At 44.5% G+C, this 18,482-nt stretch overlaps 1 pseudogene; it reads right to left on the bottom strand.

Moving 5' to 3' along the window:
- Window positions 1-18,089: 18,089 nt before the first annotated feature.
- LOC124614140 lies at window positions 18,090-18,207 on the bottom strand (annotated as a pseudogene).
- Between the last annotated feature and the right edge of the window lie 275 nt (window positions 18,208-18,482).

An 18,482-nucleotide genomic window follows, 5' to 3' on the forward strand; every position in this document is an offset into this window, starting at 1 on the left:
CGTATGAATGTGTTTTAATTAAGAAGTCTGTCGACGTGAGTTTGTTTGGACTCTAAGAAAGCTGGCCGGTGTGGGGTTCTAGGCGCTTCAGTCTGGAACCGCGTGACTGCTACGGTCGCACGTTCGAATCCTGCTCCGGGCATGGATGTGTGTGATGTCCTTAGGTTAGTTAGGTTTAAGTAGTTCTAAGTTCTAGGGCACTGATGACCTCAGATATTAAGTCCCATAGTGCTCAGAGCCATTTGACCCAACTTTAAGAAAAAACAAAGAAACAAAGAAAAAAACTACGCACTACGAAGGAAGAGCTTTACAAATTGATCAAGTCAATAACTCGTTGGTCCACCTCTGGATTTTATGCAAGCACTTATTCGGGCTCGACAATGATTTATAGATTTGTTGGACATCCTTCTAATCCATATCATGCCGCACTCTGCCAATTGGCCCGTTAGATGGTCAAAATCCCGAATACGTGTCCATAATGCTCCAAATTTCTCAGTTGGGGAGAGATCCGGATACCTTGCTGATCAAGGTAGCTTTTGGGAAGCAAGAAGGCATGCAGCAGAGATTCTCGCCGTGTGCGAGCGGGCATTGTCCTGCTGAAATACAGAGTTTGGCTCGCCATGAAAGGCTACGCAACGGGGCGTAGAATATCGTCAACGTACCGCTGTGCTGTAGGGGTGTAGAGGATGACAACCGACGGGGTCGTGCTATGAAATTAAGTGGCGCCCGACACTATCACTCCTGGCTGTCGGTTCGTATTTCATGAGACAGTTAGGTTGCTTCCCACGCTGTCCGAGGCGTCTCCAGACCGGTCCTTAGCCTGGAATATCATTGAATGGAGTTGAATAGTCTTCAGTGATGAGTCCCGCTTACAACTGAGTCCCGACGACCAGTAAATAGAAAGATGTTAGCTCATATATTGGTGCACAATATAGATTACAGCAAAACGGAACTGCATATTGCTTAAAAATAAATAAAGCCGCGGTGAGCGGCCGCTTGATTAGAGGCACCTTGTTACGGATTGCTCGACCCCTCCTGCCTAGGTTCGAATCCTCCCTCGGGGATGTGTGTGTTTGTGTGTGTGCTTGCGTGTTGTTCTTAACTTAAGTTAATTTAAGTAGTGTGTAAGTCTCGTAACCGATGACCTCAGCAGTTTGGTTCCTTATGAATTCACACACAAACAAAATAAAATAATAGATCATTTCACTCTGTAATGCAGAACATGTTTCCGTGATTAGAGATTCTCGGATTTTGTCCCTTTGTGGTACAATAAAGGATAGAGTCGTAAAATAGTGCGTAGCTACTAAGACTGAAACGGCCGCAAATTCCAGTAGTTATGTCTGGTGGAATGTTGAGGCGGCCTTCCAACGCATAGCATAAAAGTTCTCTTGTCTCTAATAAGTGAAACGGACGCCGCTGCGCAGTAGGTGTGCATCGAGAATAGCCACAAGAATGTGAAGAGAATTACGTGCTGCGACAGAGAAGAGGGAGAAAGTACGTGACTGGAGAACAGAAAAGTCGTTCACCTCTGCACAATCCGATAAAGGAGGCAGATTCCGCAAAACTGAGTGTCTTTTCAGGCCATCAGGTACCTTCTTCCAGCTACATAGAAATTCAGATTAGGTTTCCTCTGCAACGTCGAGGTGAATGAACCAGACGTTCATCTGCGTATGCATTGGATTCTGCGACCCGTCCTTCAGTCGAGCGCGCGGAAAGCTTTCCGTTCACGCAGCAACCAATTAAGTGGTAATTGCTTTCACGCCCCATAGCCTGATTACATTCACCGCTGCACCGCCTGACGTGCCTTTATCGTGCACCGGAATCGAGTAATGTTTATACCGGACCAGGAAACCCGACATTTTCTAAATGTTAGGTCTTCTGCAGACAGCGCAGCATACCACGAATTTTAAATTTGGTAAGGAAAGTATATTTTGAAAATATTTACGTTCAGTTGAACCACATGGTAGGTTTCTAGTATGCTGAAGCTACGTGGAACACTCGCATAGTGAGAGCTGTTCAGGGAGGATGGTAAATTGCGATCTGAACAAAGATAAGATGTGCAATGTTCCGGATATTATTCACAAAAATTTCCATTGCACGAGAGACATATTGACGGCGAGGTAATATGATGACAAACTGTTGTTAACGTAATTCACTGCTTATAATGTCAATGTTAAGAATTTTATTTGTCACTTGCTCGCGATCGGTTCGAGAACATTACTTCCGCTCGTATAAGCGTGCCACCCCCTCTGACCCCTATCCACCTTCTAATACCACCGCCACCTGGCGCCGACCGTTGTGGCCGAGCGGTTCTACGTGCTTCAGTCCGGAACCGCGCCGCTGCTACGGTCGCAGTTTCGAATCCTGCCTCGGGCATGGATGTGTCTGATGTCGTTAGGTTAGTTAGGTTTTAGTAGTTCTAAGTCTAGGGGACTGATGACCTCAGATGTTAAGTCCCATAGTGCTCAGATACATTTGATCCATTTTTGAACCACCACCTGACAACCTCCACCCCTACAACCTCCCTCCCCGCCTCACCAACCCCTCTCTCTCGAAACAACCTCCCATAGACGTAAGTTGCCTTCTCTCTGACTTTTAATACAAACGTTAAAGATAAATTTGAATGTATCGGTCCTGAAAGAGGGTTGTATGTTCTTTTAAAACAAGTTCGATGTGGATATTTCTGCTTAAAAGAATTACTTATCTATACCTTACTGCAGTGCTAGGTATGAAAGGAAACGCAGTTCATTTCTGTTTAAGAAAATTCGTCAGATGAATGAAAGCTGTTAAGCGAAATGAAATATTACTGTACATAGAGAGGATCACAGTGCATAGTGAAAGCAGTCAGGGGTGAAAGTGTTCGATAATAAGAGAAAAAAACGTTCCAGTGATAGTGGGTCTGTAAGCGAACCGTTTGCGATATAGCTGAGGATGTGTGGTTACGAGTCGTCACTGACTTCACTACGAAATACGCAGAAGCTGGACAAAAAGAGAAGGGAAACTACGAGAAATGTATGCTTGAACATAAATGCAGATACTAGGAAAGTCTGAAGGTTGCTCTGTTGTATCTGACCACGAACGGCACCTGTGCCTGTGCAATGTCCTCAACAGTTTACACGCCTTTTCTTAACAATGTTAGAAGTAGTCAAGCTGACAAAAGAAAACCCAGTTAACTCTTGCCTTTTTTTAAAAGTAACTGTGGTTACACTTCAGATACTTACACTATCAGATATTCATCTACCAGGCAAACATGTGTTTGTGTGGGACGTAAACAGTTAAAATAAGAATAGCTTCAGTCGGCGGTTATGGTCAAGTTATTACAGAAGTTTTACTTGAATGCAAGGCAATTCCTAGAACTGCTGGGATTACCAGTTCTGGCAGTTCACGACTACTTTTAAGTGGAAACCCTTCCACCCTATTAACGCCCCAAGAGATTATGGTGAACCAAGCCCTGGAGAGGGCCGGATCTCAAAGGGACTGACTCATTATTCTGGGTGAGCTATCAGAGGAAACTAAAATGGAGAAAATTTGCTTCCGGACGATTTAGTGAAGAATTCAGAAAGCGCGATGGTCCATAATTTACGTTCATTTACTGTTCAGCGTATATCACTTTACAATTGAAAGCTGACGTTTGCTCTGTATGATACTTCTAACAAAACCGCAATGATTTCATTTGAACATCTCAATACGCGAGGTACCGATGATCGAGGCGGGATGCCCTTGCCTTTCCATTCTCCGACTTTTGAACTGACTTATCCAGACCATTATAGAGGGATTTTGCAGCGAGCACTTCTCGCGTTAGCAAACATTGGCAGAGGTGAAAGAAGTTATCAGTGACAGACGAAAATCCGAGGAATAACTGGGTATCGAAACCTAGACGTTCGAAATCGTAACCTAATACTTTATCACCCACCCATCTACGCTTGCTTATTAATTAAAAAAATAAAATAAACATTATTTTCCTGTGGGCATTTTAAAATGCACGAATTTGGAGGTCATGGACTTTTCCAGAACGCTTCACGCTCACGTTCATGTGCCAAGAGAGCAGGTCAAATGTTACACCCAACTCAGCAGTCCATCTAAATACCGACCACTGATTATTACAGCTGATAAAATTACAAATGGAGTGACCGACATTATGGGGTCGATTACATACATATTAAGCAAGTTCGTAAATGTGGTATGCAAATTTCTCACCGTAAATTAATTATGCTCTAAATTCTGGATCTGTCGATATGTTGTGGAAAGATAAGTCTGTTTGATAGTGATGTCATAATAATTATGTGATTACCATAAATCGCTTTTATTAAAAATCCTAAAATGACGCTGGCTATTCGAAAACGTTTGCGTTTAAATTTTGTTCATGGCAACGTGGGTGCGGGGGAACACATTTGTCTACATGTCCTCGAGTTGGCACCATTTGCAGAGAGACAACTTTAACGCTCGTAAAATCCTCACCGCCACCATAAAGACATAAAACACGTAGATCATTGTAGTCACTCTACAGAGTTTGCAGCGCCGGCTGTGGTTTTAGCGGTGGAAGCACAGTATCTAGGTCATAATATCTCATACAACCGGGACACTGTGCGGCTTCTCATTCGTTGTCCGTTCATGTCTCACTCATTTCTCATTCGTTTATAGTTCCTCGTTCGTTTATTGGTAAAGATAACATTTCTGCATTAGTCTGACGCCGTGTTACATAACACCATCTTCGCATCTCGATTACCTTGGAATCAGAGTTCCAGAGCCAAGCTTTGCTATTAAATCAGTTGCGTCGCAAGAATTTAGTATCGAAGTACGCCAGAGTTCAGGCCTTGCACGCCTGCAGACGAAGCTATGAGTCCCAGCCACCTACTTGCTGTCGCTAAGCTGGAACACGCTACGGTTTATGGCGCACATTCCACGAATCGGTAGAACGCTCATGGATAGTTAACGACTGCCATTCCCTCTTCGTGTAGTTTTATGCTGTGCGTTGTTAAACGCCGAACATTTATGTTTGTTCGCAACTCAAGTACGATAGTGGCTTTGTGTTGTCCCATCCCGTCATTCCGCCTTTGACATACTACGGGCAAGACTGAACGAACTTTGTTATCTTTACAATACCTTTTAGGAGCTACTTCTATGTCCGTGTGTAGGAGGGCTATCTCCACTAACATTGTGATTTAGTGCTCCCATAATGGAAATGCTGTCTCGAAATCCATTTTTGTTTGTACAATATCTCTGAATTACGTTAAAAATTAGCTTTTAACTCTTCTTTGTCCGTAAGCGTCCCGCCTTCGTTAATGAAACTGATACTGCAAAAACCAGTAGAAATATCTGAAGTGCTACGAAGCTTCCGATGCTGCCCCAGTCAAGGTTTGAGAAAAGTTTCGCTTGAGGTAAAGGACTGCTTATCTGAGAGTAGGGAAGAAAGTGTCAGCCAGAGAATCACTCAGTCTCGTTGCCATTGTTATCATTCCACCAGTAGGGCTTCACAATTTCTTTCATCATTGTTGTTGTGGTCTTCAGTCCTGAGACTGGTTTGATGCAGCTCTCCATGCTACTCTATCCTGTGCAAGCTTTTTCATCTCCCAGTACCTACTGCAACCTACATCCTTCTGAATCTGCTTAGTGTATTCATCTCTTGGTCTCCCTCTACGATTTTTACCCTCCACGCTGCCCTCCAATACTAAATTGGTGATCCCTTGATGCCTCAGAACATGTCCTACCAACCGATCCCTTCTTCTGGTCAAGATGTGCCACAAACTTCTCTTCTCCCCAATCCTATTCAATACTTCCTCATTAGTTATGTGATCTACCCATCTAATCTTCAGCATTCTTCTGTAGCACCACATTTCAAAAGCTTCTATTCTCTTCTTGTCCAAACTATTTATCGTCCATGTTTCACTTCCATACATGGCTACACTCCATACGAATACTTTCAGAAATGACTTCCTGACACTTAAATCAATACTGGATGTTAACAAATTTCTCTTCTTCAGAAACGCTTTCCTTGCCATTGCCAGCCTACATTTTATATCCTCTCTACTTCGACCATCATCAGTTATTTTGCTCCCCAAATAGCAAAACTCCTTTACTACTTTAAGTGCCTCATTTCCTAATCTAATTCCCTCAGCATCACCCGACTTAATTAGACTACATTCCATTATCCTTGTTTTGCTTTTGTTGATGTTCATCTTATATCCTCCTTTCAAGACACTGTCCATTCCATTCAACTGCTCTTCCAAGTCCTTTGCTGTCTCTGACAGAATTGCAATGTCATCGGCGAACCTCAAAGTTTTTATTTCTTCTCCATGAATTTTAATACCTACTCCGAATTTTTCTTTTGTTTCCTTTACTGCTTGCTCAATATACACATTGAACAACATCGGGGAGAGGCTACAACCCTGTCTTACTCCCTTCCCAACCACTGCTTCCCTTTCATGTCCCTCAACTCTTGTAAGTACCATCTGGTTTCTGTACAAATTGTAAATAGCCTTTCGCTCCCTGTATTTTACCCCTGCCACCTTCAGAATTTGAAAGAGAGTATTCCAGTCAACATTGTCAAAAGCTTTCTCTAAGTCTACAAATGCTAGAAACGTAGGTTTGCCTTTCCTTAATCTTTCAAGTCGTAAGGTCAGTATTGCCTCACGTGTTCCAGTGTTTCTGCGGAATCCAAACTGATCTTCCCCGAGGTTGGCTTCTACTAGTTTTTCCATTCGTCTGTAAAGAATTCGTGTTAGTATTTTGCAGCTGTGACTTATTAAGCTGATAGTTCGGTAATTTTCACATCTGTCAACACCTGCTTTCTTTGGGATTGGGATTATTATATTCTTCTTGAAGTCTGAGGGTATTTCGCCTGTCTCATACATCTTGCTCACCAGATGGTAGAGTTTTGTCAGGACTGGCTCTCCCACGTCCGTCAGTAGTTCCAATGGAATATTGTCTACTCCGGGGGCCTTGTTTCGACTCAGGTCTTTCAGTGCTCTGTCAAACTCTTCACGCAGTATCATAGCTCCCATTTCATCTTCATCTACATCCTCTTCCATTTCCATAATATTGTCCTCAAGTACATCGCCCTTGTATAGACCCTCTATATACTCCTTCCATCTTCATCATACTGAGCTTAAAAATTCTACAAAATTAATCGGTGTTTTGTACTCACAGTCTTCTGCAGCCTTAATGAATTTTATGAATGACGTTATTAATATACTGCCTGAAAAAAAAAAGGTGAACCTCCAAGAAGACATCGTCAGACTCAATGTAAAGTCTCAGACGTACACACGATCGGCGGATATGAAAGCGATCTGCAGTTCTGTGTGACAGCTGGAACGGCCATCAGAGTACATTAGTGTTCCTCGTGCTGCTGTTGTTACCAGGTCTGGTAGGGCATATGGTAGGCGTGAACAGCGTCAGGTGTTAAACCATCACTGTGAAGAACACGGAGATAGCATATATACATGTACACTATGTGATCAAAAATATTCAGAAACCTCCAAAACAATGTTTTTCATATTAGATGCATTGTGCTGTCAACTACTGTCAGGTACTCCGTATCAGCGACCTCAGTAGTCATTAGAAATCGTGAGAGAGCAGAATTGGCCGCGCGGGATTAGCCGAGCGGTCTCAGGCGCTGCAGTCACGGACTGAACGGCCGGTCCAGTTTTTTTTGTTTGTTTCTTTTTTTGTTTTTTGAAGAGCAGAATGGGGCGCTCCGTTGAACTCACGGACTTTGAACGTGGTGAGGTGGTTGGGTATCACTTGTGTCATACGTCTTTACGCGAGATTTCCCCACCCCTAAATATCCCTAGGTCCACTGTTTCCGATGTGATAGTGAAGTGAAAACTGAAGGGACACGTACAGCACAAAAACGTACAGGCGGACCTCGTCTGTTGACTGACAGAGACCGCCGACAGTTGAAGAGGGTCGTAATGCGTAATAGGCAGACATCTATCCACACCATCACGCAGGAATTCCAAACTGCATCAGGATCCACTGTACGTACTATGACAGTGAGGCGGGAGGTGAGAAAACTTGGATTTCATGGTCGAGCGGCTACTCTTAAGCCACCTAACCACACATAACGCCGGTAAATGCCTCGCTTGGTATAAGGAGCGTAAACATTGGACGACTGAACAGTGGAAAAACGTAGTGAGGAGTGACGAATCACGGTCCATAGTGTGGCAATCCGATGGCAGGGTGTGGGGATGGCGAATGCCCGGTTAACGTCATCTGCCAGAGTGAGTAGTGCCAACAGTAAAATTCGGAGCGGTGGTGTTACGGCGTGGTCGTGTTTTTCATGGAATGGGCATGCACCCCTTTTTGTTTTGTAGGGCAAAACATAGCACAGGCCTACATTGATGTTTTAAGCACCTTCTTGCTTCCCACTGTTGAAGAGCAATCCTGGGATGGCGACTGCTTCTTTCAATACGATCGAGCACCTGTTCATAATGCACGGCCTGTGGCAGAGTAATTATACGACAATAACAACCCTGTAATGGACTGGTCTGCACACAGCCATGATATGAATCCTACAGAACACCTTTGGATGTTTTGAAACGTCGACTTCGTGCCAGGCCTCACCGACCGACATCGATACCTTTCCTTGTAAGTCATTTTCAGCTAGGTGTCCGAATACTTTTGATCACACAGTGTAAGAGAGCGTTATCTGTGCCTTAAAGACTTGGTCTCCATTTTACCGGCTCGTCAGATCGAGTAAATATCCATGACTGTAGGGAATACGGGTGTGGCAGTGACCTGATGATGGACTATATGAGTACGCAAGGGCAGGCATACTAGTCGTCAAGTTTCCGGTGGACCACGCCTGACCATCACCAGGGAAGATCGCCGTATCTTCCACCAAGCGTTTAGTACTTCCTTCGCATCTGCAGTCGGTTCAACATTCTGTGTCATCCCGAACCGTTGACCAGAGGCTTTCAGCAGCAAAACTAGAATCACCCTCCCATGCGTAGGCGCCGTTAATGCCACAACACAAATGGCTGCGTTTGGAGCGTTGCCGTGACTAAGTAAGCATGGACTGCTGGTGAACGGCATCGCAATATTTTCAGCGATGAATCGCGATTGTGCATTATTATGAATAAACAATGCTGGCAAGCAAGGCGTCTACTGGGGGGTGAGAGCTCCCATTCTTCTCATGTGTTGCAGATTCACACTGGTGTTACTTCTGGCTTTGGATAAGACTTCATGTCCCGGGTGGTAGTGACTGAGGGAACTATAACCATTCAACGCTTTGTCCAGGACATCTTGTGTCCTCCTGTCTTTCCTCCCACGTGACGGTAAAGATGTGCCATTTTTCAACAGGACAAAGTGCGTCCACACGTATCATGTTTATGTATGAACTGTCCACATGATGTCGCGGCACTCTCGTTATCAGGAAGATCCGCATAACTCTCAACGATAGATCTTCTGTGGAACCATTTCGGACATCAACTCCATCACACTGTCAGTGTCCAGAATATAACGAACGAGTTACAACATTTGTGGAACAGCTTGCCTCAGGAGAGATTACAATGGCTTTATGACACCACTCCTAACCGAATCCACTGAACTATGCGTCGTACAATACCATAATTCTGTTGCTACATTCAGTGGTATATGAGAATACTGTCTGACAAGTGTGTAGAGACTGCACTTAGTAATAAAGAAAAAATGTATTAAAACGTCACGCTTCATGCAGCAGTTTTGCTGCATGAGCAAGTAATATTTAGTAAGCTATAAAGTATTTCTCCTTTCATGATTGTGCAGGTGTGGTCAGCGAGAAAAGAGTTTTTAAAAGTTTTAGATATGTGTGAAGCATTTGCAACACTAAGGGTTCTCATTCTCAAATACTAGATGAGTGAAGTATTGGTATTTGCGCCTCATGCAACACACCTCGATCCCACGCCTCACAGTGCTTCTTTCCTGGCAGTAAGTGAAACGTGTATCGAGTGTGGTCGAAACGGGTAGTGTGGTTTAGGAGGAGGTGTGTGTGTGTGTGTGTGTGTGTGTGTGTGTGTGTGTGTGTGTGTGTGTGTGTGTGTGTGTGTGTGTACACTGATAAGCCAAAACATGTGACCACTGTCCACCGCTCGGTTAGATGTCACTTGGTGGTGATACAGGAACGTGACACGGTAAGGAAAGTGTATCTGAGTGGATCAAAGACGTATGGGGAATCATTCTACCGACGACACGGGCAACAAATGGGGAAATCTACTGACATCAGTGACTTTGAGAAAGATGATATTGTTATTACTCAAAGCCTGTGAACGAGTATCTCGACCACGGCTTAGCGGGTCGAATGTCCAAATGTTAATGTAGTGAGCATTTATGAGAGGCGGTAGAACGGTAAGTGGTTTGACGTCACACTCTTCACAGAACGTACGATTTGGAGGCTTGCCTGCTCCGTAAAGCATGATGGGTGGCAGCCTGTGACATCTCAGCCGAAAGAGCAGTGTAGAAGTGTTTTGGGGCACATTGTCCTCGTACATTGTTGAACATGGGATTCCGCAGCAGACGAACCATCCGTGTTCACATATTGGCTCAACGATATCGTCAATTACGATTGCAGTGGCCATGGGATTGTAAGATTCGACAGTGGATCAACTTGTCGCCCCGCCGGATAAATCACGGTTTTGCTACACCCGGTCGATGGTCGTCTCCACAAACGCCATCATCGAAGTGAACGGGGGTTGGAAATGTGCACCACGCCAAGAATGTAGGCAGGTGGGAGCAGTATTCTCCTATGGGAGACATTCTGCTGCGCTCGCATGGGACCTGTGGTAATAATGAAGACATGCTGACAGCTGTGGATCACTTGCATCCTTCATGCTTCTTGTCTTCGCGACAGTGATGTTATCTTCCAGCAGGATAACAGTCCATGTCTCAAAGCCAAAACGGTGATGCAGTGGTTTGAGAAGCATGATAGGGAACTCACGTTGATGTCTTAGCCACGAAATTTGCTTGATGTGAATCCAGTGGAATCCATTCGGGTCGTTATCCGGCTACCGGGCCCCATCACTGACTAGACAGATCAGCAGCCCGCTGTTTTATGTAAGTGAATTGTGCGTGGACATTTGGTGTGACACAAACCTACCGACAAACTGTCGAATCCATGATACGTAGAATAGGTTATGTATTGCGTTCCAAACATGAAACAACAAGTTGTGATGCAGTAGTCATAAAGTTTTGCCTCATTAGTGTACTTTCATACATACATATACAGGGTGGTCCATTGGTCGAAACTCGTCTAGCTCAAAGGGGGAAACCAGATGGCGCTACGGTAGGCCCACTACATGGCGCTTCCATGGGTCAAACGGATAACAACTGCGTTTTTTTAAATAGGAACCCCCATTTTTTGTTACATATTCGTGTAGAACATAAAGAAATATGAATGTTTTAGTTGGACTACTTTTCTCGCTTTGTGATAGATGGCGCTGTAATAATCACAAACGTTTAAGTACGTGGTATCACGTAACAATCCCCCAGTGCGGAAGGTATTTGCTTCGTGATACATTACCCATGTTAAAATGGAACGTTTACCAATTATGGAAAAGGTCGATGTCATGTTAATGTATGGCTATTGTGATCAAAATGCCCAACAGGCGTGTACTATGTATGCTGCTCGGTATCCTGGACGACATCATCCAAGTGTCCGGACCGTTCGCCGGGTAATTACGTTATTTAAGGAAACAGGAAGTGTCCATCCAGATGTGAAACGTCAACCACGACCTGCAACAAATTATGATGCCCAAGTAGGTGTTTTAGCTGCTGTCGCGGCTAATCCGCACATCAGTAGCAGACAAACTGCGCGAGAATCGGGAATCTCAAAAACGTCGGTGTTGAGAATCCTACATCAACATCGATTGCACCCGTACCATATTTCCATGCATCAGGAATTGCATGGCTACGACTATGAACGTCATGTACAGTTCTGCCAGTGGGCACAAGAGAAAATACGGGACGATGACAGATTTTTTGCACGCGTTTTATTTAGCGACGAAGCGTGCGGTAACGTAAACCGGCATAATCTGCACTACTGGGCAACGGAGAATGCACGATGGCTGCGACAAGTGGAACAACAGCGACTTTGGCGGGTTAATGTATGATGCAGCATTATGGGAGGAAGGATAAGTGGCCCACATTTTATCGATGGCAATCTAAATGGTGCAATGTATGCTGATTTCCTACGTAATGTTGTACCGATGTTACTACAAGATGGTTCACTGCATGACAGAACGGCAATGCACTTCCAAAATGATGGATGGCCGGCAGATAGCTCGCGTGCGGTAGAAGCGGTATTGAATAGCATATTTGATGACTCGTGGATTGGTCGTCGTGGCACCATACCATGGCCCGCACGTTCACCGGATCTGACGTACCCGGATTTCTTTCTGTGGGGAAAGTTGAAGGATATTTGCTATCGTGATCCACCGACAACGCCTGAAAACATGCGTCAGTGCATTGTCAATGCATGTGCAAACATTGCGGAAGGCGAACTACTCGCTGTTGAGAGTGCCAAATGCATTGAGGTTGACGGACCTGATTTTGAGCATTTATTGCATTAATGTGGTATTTACAGGTAATCCCGCTGTAACAGGATGCTTTCCCAGAAATGATAAATTCACAAAGGTACATGTATCACATTGGCACAACCCAAATAAAATGTTCTAACATACCTACGTTATGTATTTTAATTTAAAAAAGTTACCTGTTATCAACTGTTCGTCTAAAATTGTGAGCCATATATTTATGACTATTACAGCGCCATCTGTCACAAAGCGATAAAAGTGGTCCAGCTAAAACATTCATATTTCTTTACGTACTAAACGAGTATGTAACAAAAAATTGGGTTTCCTATTAAGAAAAACGCAGATGATATCCGTTTGACCTATGGCAGCACCAACTAGTGGGCCAACCATAGCGCCATCTGGTTTCCCCCTTCAAGCTAGACAAGTTTCGTTCTTTGTAGTTTTTTCGTTTGACGCTTTTTTCGTGAGATATCTGGCCCGATCACGATCAATGGACCACCCTGTACACACACATTCATTTTATAGAATGTATGGATTTATTTGCTTATTTATTTTTTGACAGGACCGGTATCGTTCTACATGTCCATCTTCAGTATTCCTGTAATTTATTTCTGTTTACTCCAACAACTAGCTAGAAAATGGAAGTAAATTTTCGCAGAAACATCCACAGAAATAAATCACACGATCTCTGAAGAGAAGCATGTATTCCTGTACCAGTTGCGAAAAATAAAAACGAAGAAGCAGCCTTGTCTGTACATATAAATAACATCATTTATCAAAACCGAACTCACAGTTCCCAGACTAAACCAAGCGACACAATTAAAAATGCGTTGATTTGGCCACTTCTTGCTTCAGCCATCGAAACGCTGTGGGCTGTCATATGTGCACTTCCCGTGTAGGTGGCCTCGATAACACACTTGTAATTGTGGAGATGAGTTCATTATTAACCAGAGCGCTGCCATTCTGGCATTCGGCATCGACGCACAGAGGGAAGCTCTGCCGGCCACTGTGGGACGCTGCGCTGCGCCACCTTTCAAAGGGCAGCGCGGCGTCCCCGGGGGACAGGCCCCGGGCGCTGTTTGACAGGCGCCGGTGGCGACTTATCGGCTGGCTATCGAGCGCCACCAGCAGGCGGCGAAACGGCGGCATGAGTGCTGGCGGCTGCCGGCAGCGGCGGCGTCGTTTCATCATACACACACAGACAGGCGAGCGAGCGGCCGGCCGGCTGGCTGGTTCTGATTGCGAACACAAAGCGGAGCTCAGATTCCGCTGGCCAGGCTCGGAAACTGGAGGAACATAGGGGCAGTGCCAAGAGTCTTCTGTATCCCCTCCATGCACAAAACAATACTTGCTGCACAAAGCGATTTTCTCTTGGAACAGCTGGTGTTACTCAAGGAACATCTTGAGAAGAGAATAATGGATACGATACAGAAAGGAAAGGCGAATAGGTATACACATTTGGTTGGTATAGAGGTTCAAGTATATCACACGAATTACATTTCTATATATTAATAATAATAGAGTTATCAAACTTCGTTATTTTTGTCAAGGAGTAGGTGCAAAGGTAGCTCAGCTGTGCCTCCAGGAAACATGTTGGAACACTTGCCGTTCATGTAGCAAAGATCAGAAATATTGTGGCAAACTTTGCATGATTGTAGACAGTCTTGAGGAACAGATAGAGGAGAGCGACCTGTGTCCAGAAACGTCAGCCAACTACGATACAGAGTATCGAAGTTATAGGCGCTTGCCCCTGTGACTAGGCCACCCTTTTGGCAGCAAAAGTGACTGTATGCTGACAAGCCATAGGCAGAAGGTCTTGCAATACTGTTTCTTATTCAGTGAGCGCGACTGGTTGCCACGATCGCCAGTGATGAAGATGCAGCTAGCTGCCGCGTAGAAAGGCCTTGTCTTCTCAGTGGATGACAGTTTCAGGCAAGTGTTACCATCTGCAGTTTACTTTCCTCCTGTATGCCGAAAAACATTGCAGATTTTCGACGGTTCCAGGAGAGAAGTAAACTGCAGATGGAAACACTTGTCTGAAATCGTCATCTACTGAGGAAACAAGGCTTTCTGCGCGGCAGCTAGCTGCTGTTCCACTGGCAATCAATTGCGATCTTTGAATAACAAACAACATTGCAAGATGTTCCGCCTACGATCCGTCAGCGCTGAAGGGCTGGCCTAGTAGTATCCGCTGGCGCCTACATCTTCTATTCTCTTTAGTGTTAGATGACGTTTCCGGAAATGGCATCGTATCCTCGATTTGTTCCTCAAGATACCCTCTAGAAACCATCGAAGTTTGTCGCCACATTTCTGCTGGGACACCCTGTTCGTTAATTATGTTGCAAGCTGCTGGACCGAGGCTTATCACCTGCAGTGTCAGCAACCAATGTCACATCAGTGCTTCGGAGATGCCTAACACACAAGTTTCGACCGTCCACCGGAAGACAACCCAAGCGCCGCCGCCGGCCACACGTTATATCTATTTGCAGAATAAAGTGTCTTTATACCATTGCGTATACATGGTGGTCAATTGATAGTGACCGGGCCAAATATGTCACGAAATAAGTATCAAACGGAAAAACTACAAGGAACGAAACTCGTCTAGCTTGAAGGTGGAAACCAGATGGCGCTATGGTTGGCCCGCTAGATGGTGCTGCCGTAGGTCAAACGGATATCAATTGCGTTTTTTTAAAATAGGAACTCCAATTTTTATTACATATTCGTGTAGTACGTAAAGAAATATGAATGTTTTAGTTGAGCCACTTTCTTCGCTTTGTGATAGATGGTGCTATAATAGTCACAAACGAATAAGTACGTGGTATCACGTAACATTCCACCAGGGCGGACGGTATTTGCTTCGTGATACATTACCCGTGTTAAAATGGACCGTTTACCAATTGCGAAAAAGCTCGATATCGTGTTGATGTATCGCTATTGTGAACAAAATGCCCAATGGGCGTGTGCTACGTATGCTGCTCGGTATCCTGGACGACATCATCCTAGTGTCCGGACCGTTCGCCGGACAGTTACGTTATTTAAGGATACAGCAAGTGTTAAGCCACATATGAAACGTCAACCACGACCTGCAACAAATGATGATGCCCAAGTAGGTGTTTTAGCTGCTGTCGCGGCTAATCCGCACATCAGTAGCAACAAATTGCGTGAGATTCGGGAATCCCAAAAGCGTCGGTGTTGAGAATGCTACATCAACATCGTTTGTACCCGTACCATATTTCTATGCACCAGGAATTGCATGGCGACGACTTTGAATGTCGTGTACAGCTCTGCCACTGGGCACAAGAGTAATTACGGGACGATGACAGATTTTATGCACGCGTTCTATTTAGCGACGACGCGTCATTCACCACAGCGGTTACGTAAACCGGCACAATATGTATGCACTGTTGGGCAATGGAAAATCCACGATGGCTGCGAGAAGTGCAACATCAGCGACCTTGACGGTTTAATGTAAGGTGTGGCATTATGGGAGGAAGGATAATTGGCCCCCATTATCTAAATAGTGCAATGTATGCTGATTTCCTACATAATGTTCTACCATCGTTACTACAAGATGTGTCACTGCATGACAGAATGGCGATGTACTTCCAACATGATCGAAGTCCGGCACATAGCTAGCGTGCGTTTGAGGCGGTACTGAATAGCATATTTCATGACGGGTGGATTGGTCGTCGAAGCACAATACCATGGCCCGCACGTTCACCGGATCTGACGTCCCTGGATTTCTTTTTGTGGGCAAAGTTGAAGGATATTTGCTATCGTGATCCACCGACAACACCTGACAACATGCGTCAGCGCATTGTCAATGCATGTGCGAACATTGCGGAAGGCGAACTAATCGCTATTGGGAGGAATGTCGTTACACGTATTGCCAAATGCATTGAGATTGACGGACATCATTTTGAGCATTTATTGCATTAATGTGGTATTTACAGGTAATCACGCTGTAACAGCATGCGTTCTCAGAAATAATAAGTTCACAAGGTACATGTATCACATTGGAACAACCGAAATAAAATGTTCACATGTACCTACGTTCTGTATTTTAATTTAAAAGACCTACCTGTTACCAACTGTTCGTCTAAAATTGTGAGCCACATGTTTGTGACTATTAGAGCGCCATCTATCACAAAGCGAAAAAAGTGGTACAACTAAACCATTCGTATTTCTTTACGTACTACACGAATATGGCATTAAAAAAGGGGGTTCCTATTTTTTAAAAATCGGAGATATCCGTTTGACCTATATCAGCGCCATCTAGCGGGGCAACCATAGCGCCATCTGGTCTCCCCCTTAAAGCTAGACAAATTTCGTTGTTTGTAGTTTTTTCGTTTGACGCTTATTTCGTGAGATATTTGGCCCTGTCACGATCAATGGACCACGCTGTATACCCTTCTGGCCACTGTATCCATCAATCCATTGTCCAATGGCGTCGCTGTTTCCACGGCTTCAAGCGTTTCTCAACGTTGATTTCATTAATGTTTGGCTCTTGAGGATTGCTCGAACATTGTACCTCACTACTTTTTACTTCCTGTGCACGGTCATTGTGTTAACTGAACTGATGGTAGCAGATTAGAACTAACGAGTGATTCCTTCCGCTGATTTCATGGTGTTTCTAACAACTGTCCTCCACAATTGTCCAAGGTCCCTGTCTCTTAATACTCGAGGCAGCTCGCGCTATCGTCCACCAGACTGAAAGGGCCATAGACACGGGTTCCCAGGTAGATGCCGTGTTTCTTGACCTCTGCAAGGCGTTTGATACAGCTCATTACGAGAGCTTAATACACTCAAAACCAAATCCTCTGACTGAACACCACCAACACCCTCGTATGGATTCATGATCTCTGAAAGGAATGCTTGTGTGTGTTCAATGAGCTCTTTATAATGCATTCAGTTCTTACTTGATTTCTCCGATTCTGTCTTCTTGGTTGCAAAAAAAAAATGCTGATTCTGAATATCAATCTCGTGCGACTGTCTAATGAGGAAAAACACTTTCCATACAGTTAAGAGAGGATGTAATGGTTTTTGGACCAAAAAATCGTTTTTCGAAAATATTATTTTCTTGATCTACACAGTTTAATCTATGTCGTGTCTGAATTTGATCGTGATATCAGATTCAGAAATGACTAAGTTGTGAAACTGATTAACTCTGCACTGGTGGCCACTCCCACCTTTTCTGACATTTGGGAAACTGCTTGTTTCAGCGGAATTTTTGTTAGTCTGAATTCTATTTTCTTTCAATACCTTTGGCTGACATCTATATTTCTGGCTTCTAATAACGTGAGAAATGTATCACAGAGAAAATGAAGTTCAAAGATTTTCTTCACATACTTCTACATGTAATAAACTAAACTAAACTCTTCCCGAACAGACCATGAAATCCCAACGGTACCTACCAGCCGCCGTGTCATCCTCAGCCCACCGGCGTCACTGGATGCGGATACGGAGGGGCATGTGGTCAGCACACCGCTCTCCAGGCCGTATGTCAGTTTCCGAGACCGGAGCCGCTACTTCTCAATCAAGTAGCTTCTCAGCTTGCGTCACAAGCGCTGAGTGCACCCTGCTGGCCAACAGCGCTCGGCAGACCGGATGGTCTCCCATCCAAGTGCTAGCCCAGCCCGACAGCGCTTAACTTCGGTGATCTGACGGGAACCGGTGTTACCACTGTGGCAAGGCTGTTGGCACATGTAATAAGCCTATCTCAATTTTAAAATCCTCCACACTGATACTCCCCATCCTCCAGGTTTCTCTTGTCTCCTCTTCGAATCTGCCTGGCCTGTATTTGCTGGTAAGAAACTGATGTGTTAGCTGTCTTGACCCTGCTCTCGTCGATGGTGTAAAATGCTTTTGTTGTAAACAGACCACGATCTATACCAACTCTCTTCAGCACTTCAATTCTACCATTATTTCCGTTATTGTAACATAAGCTCAATGAGATCGACAGGAAGTGCAAAATGG

This window comes from Schistocerca americana, chromosome 4 (assembly GCF_021461395.2).
Source record: "Schistocerca americana isolate TAMUIC-IGC-003095 chromosome 4, iqSchAmer2.1, whole genome shotgun sequence".
Taxonomy (NCBI): Eukaryota; Metazoa; Arthropoda; class Insecta; order Orthoptera; family Acrididae; genus Schistocerca; species Schistocerca americana.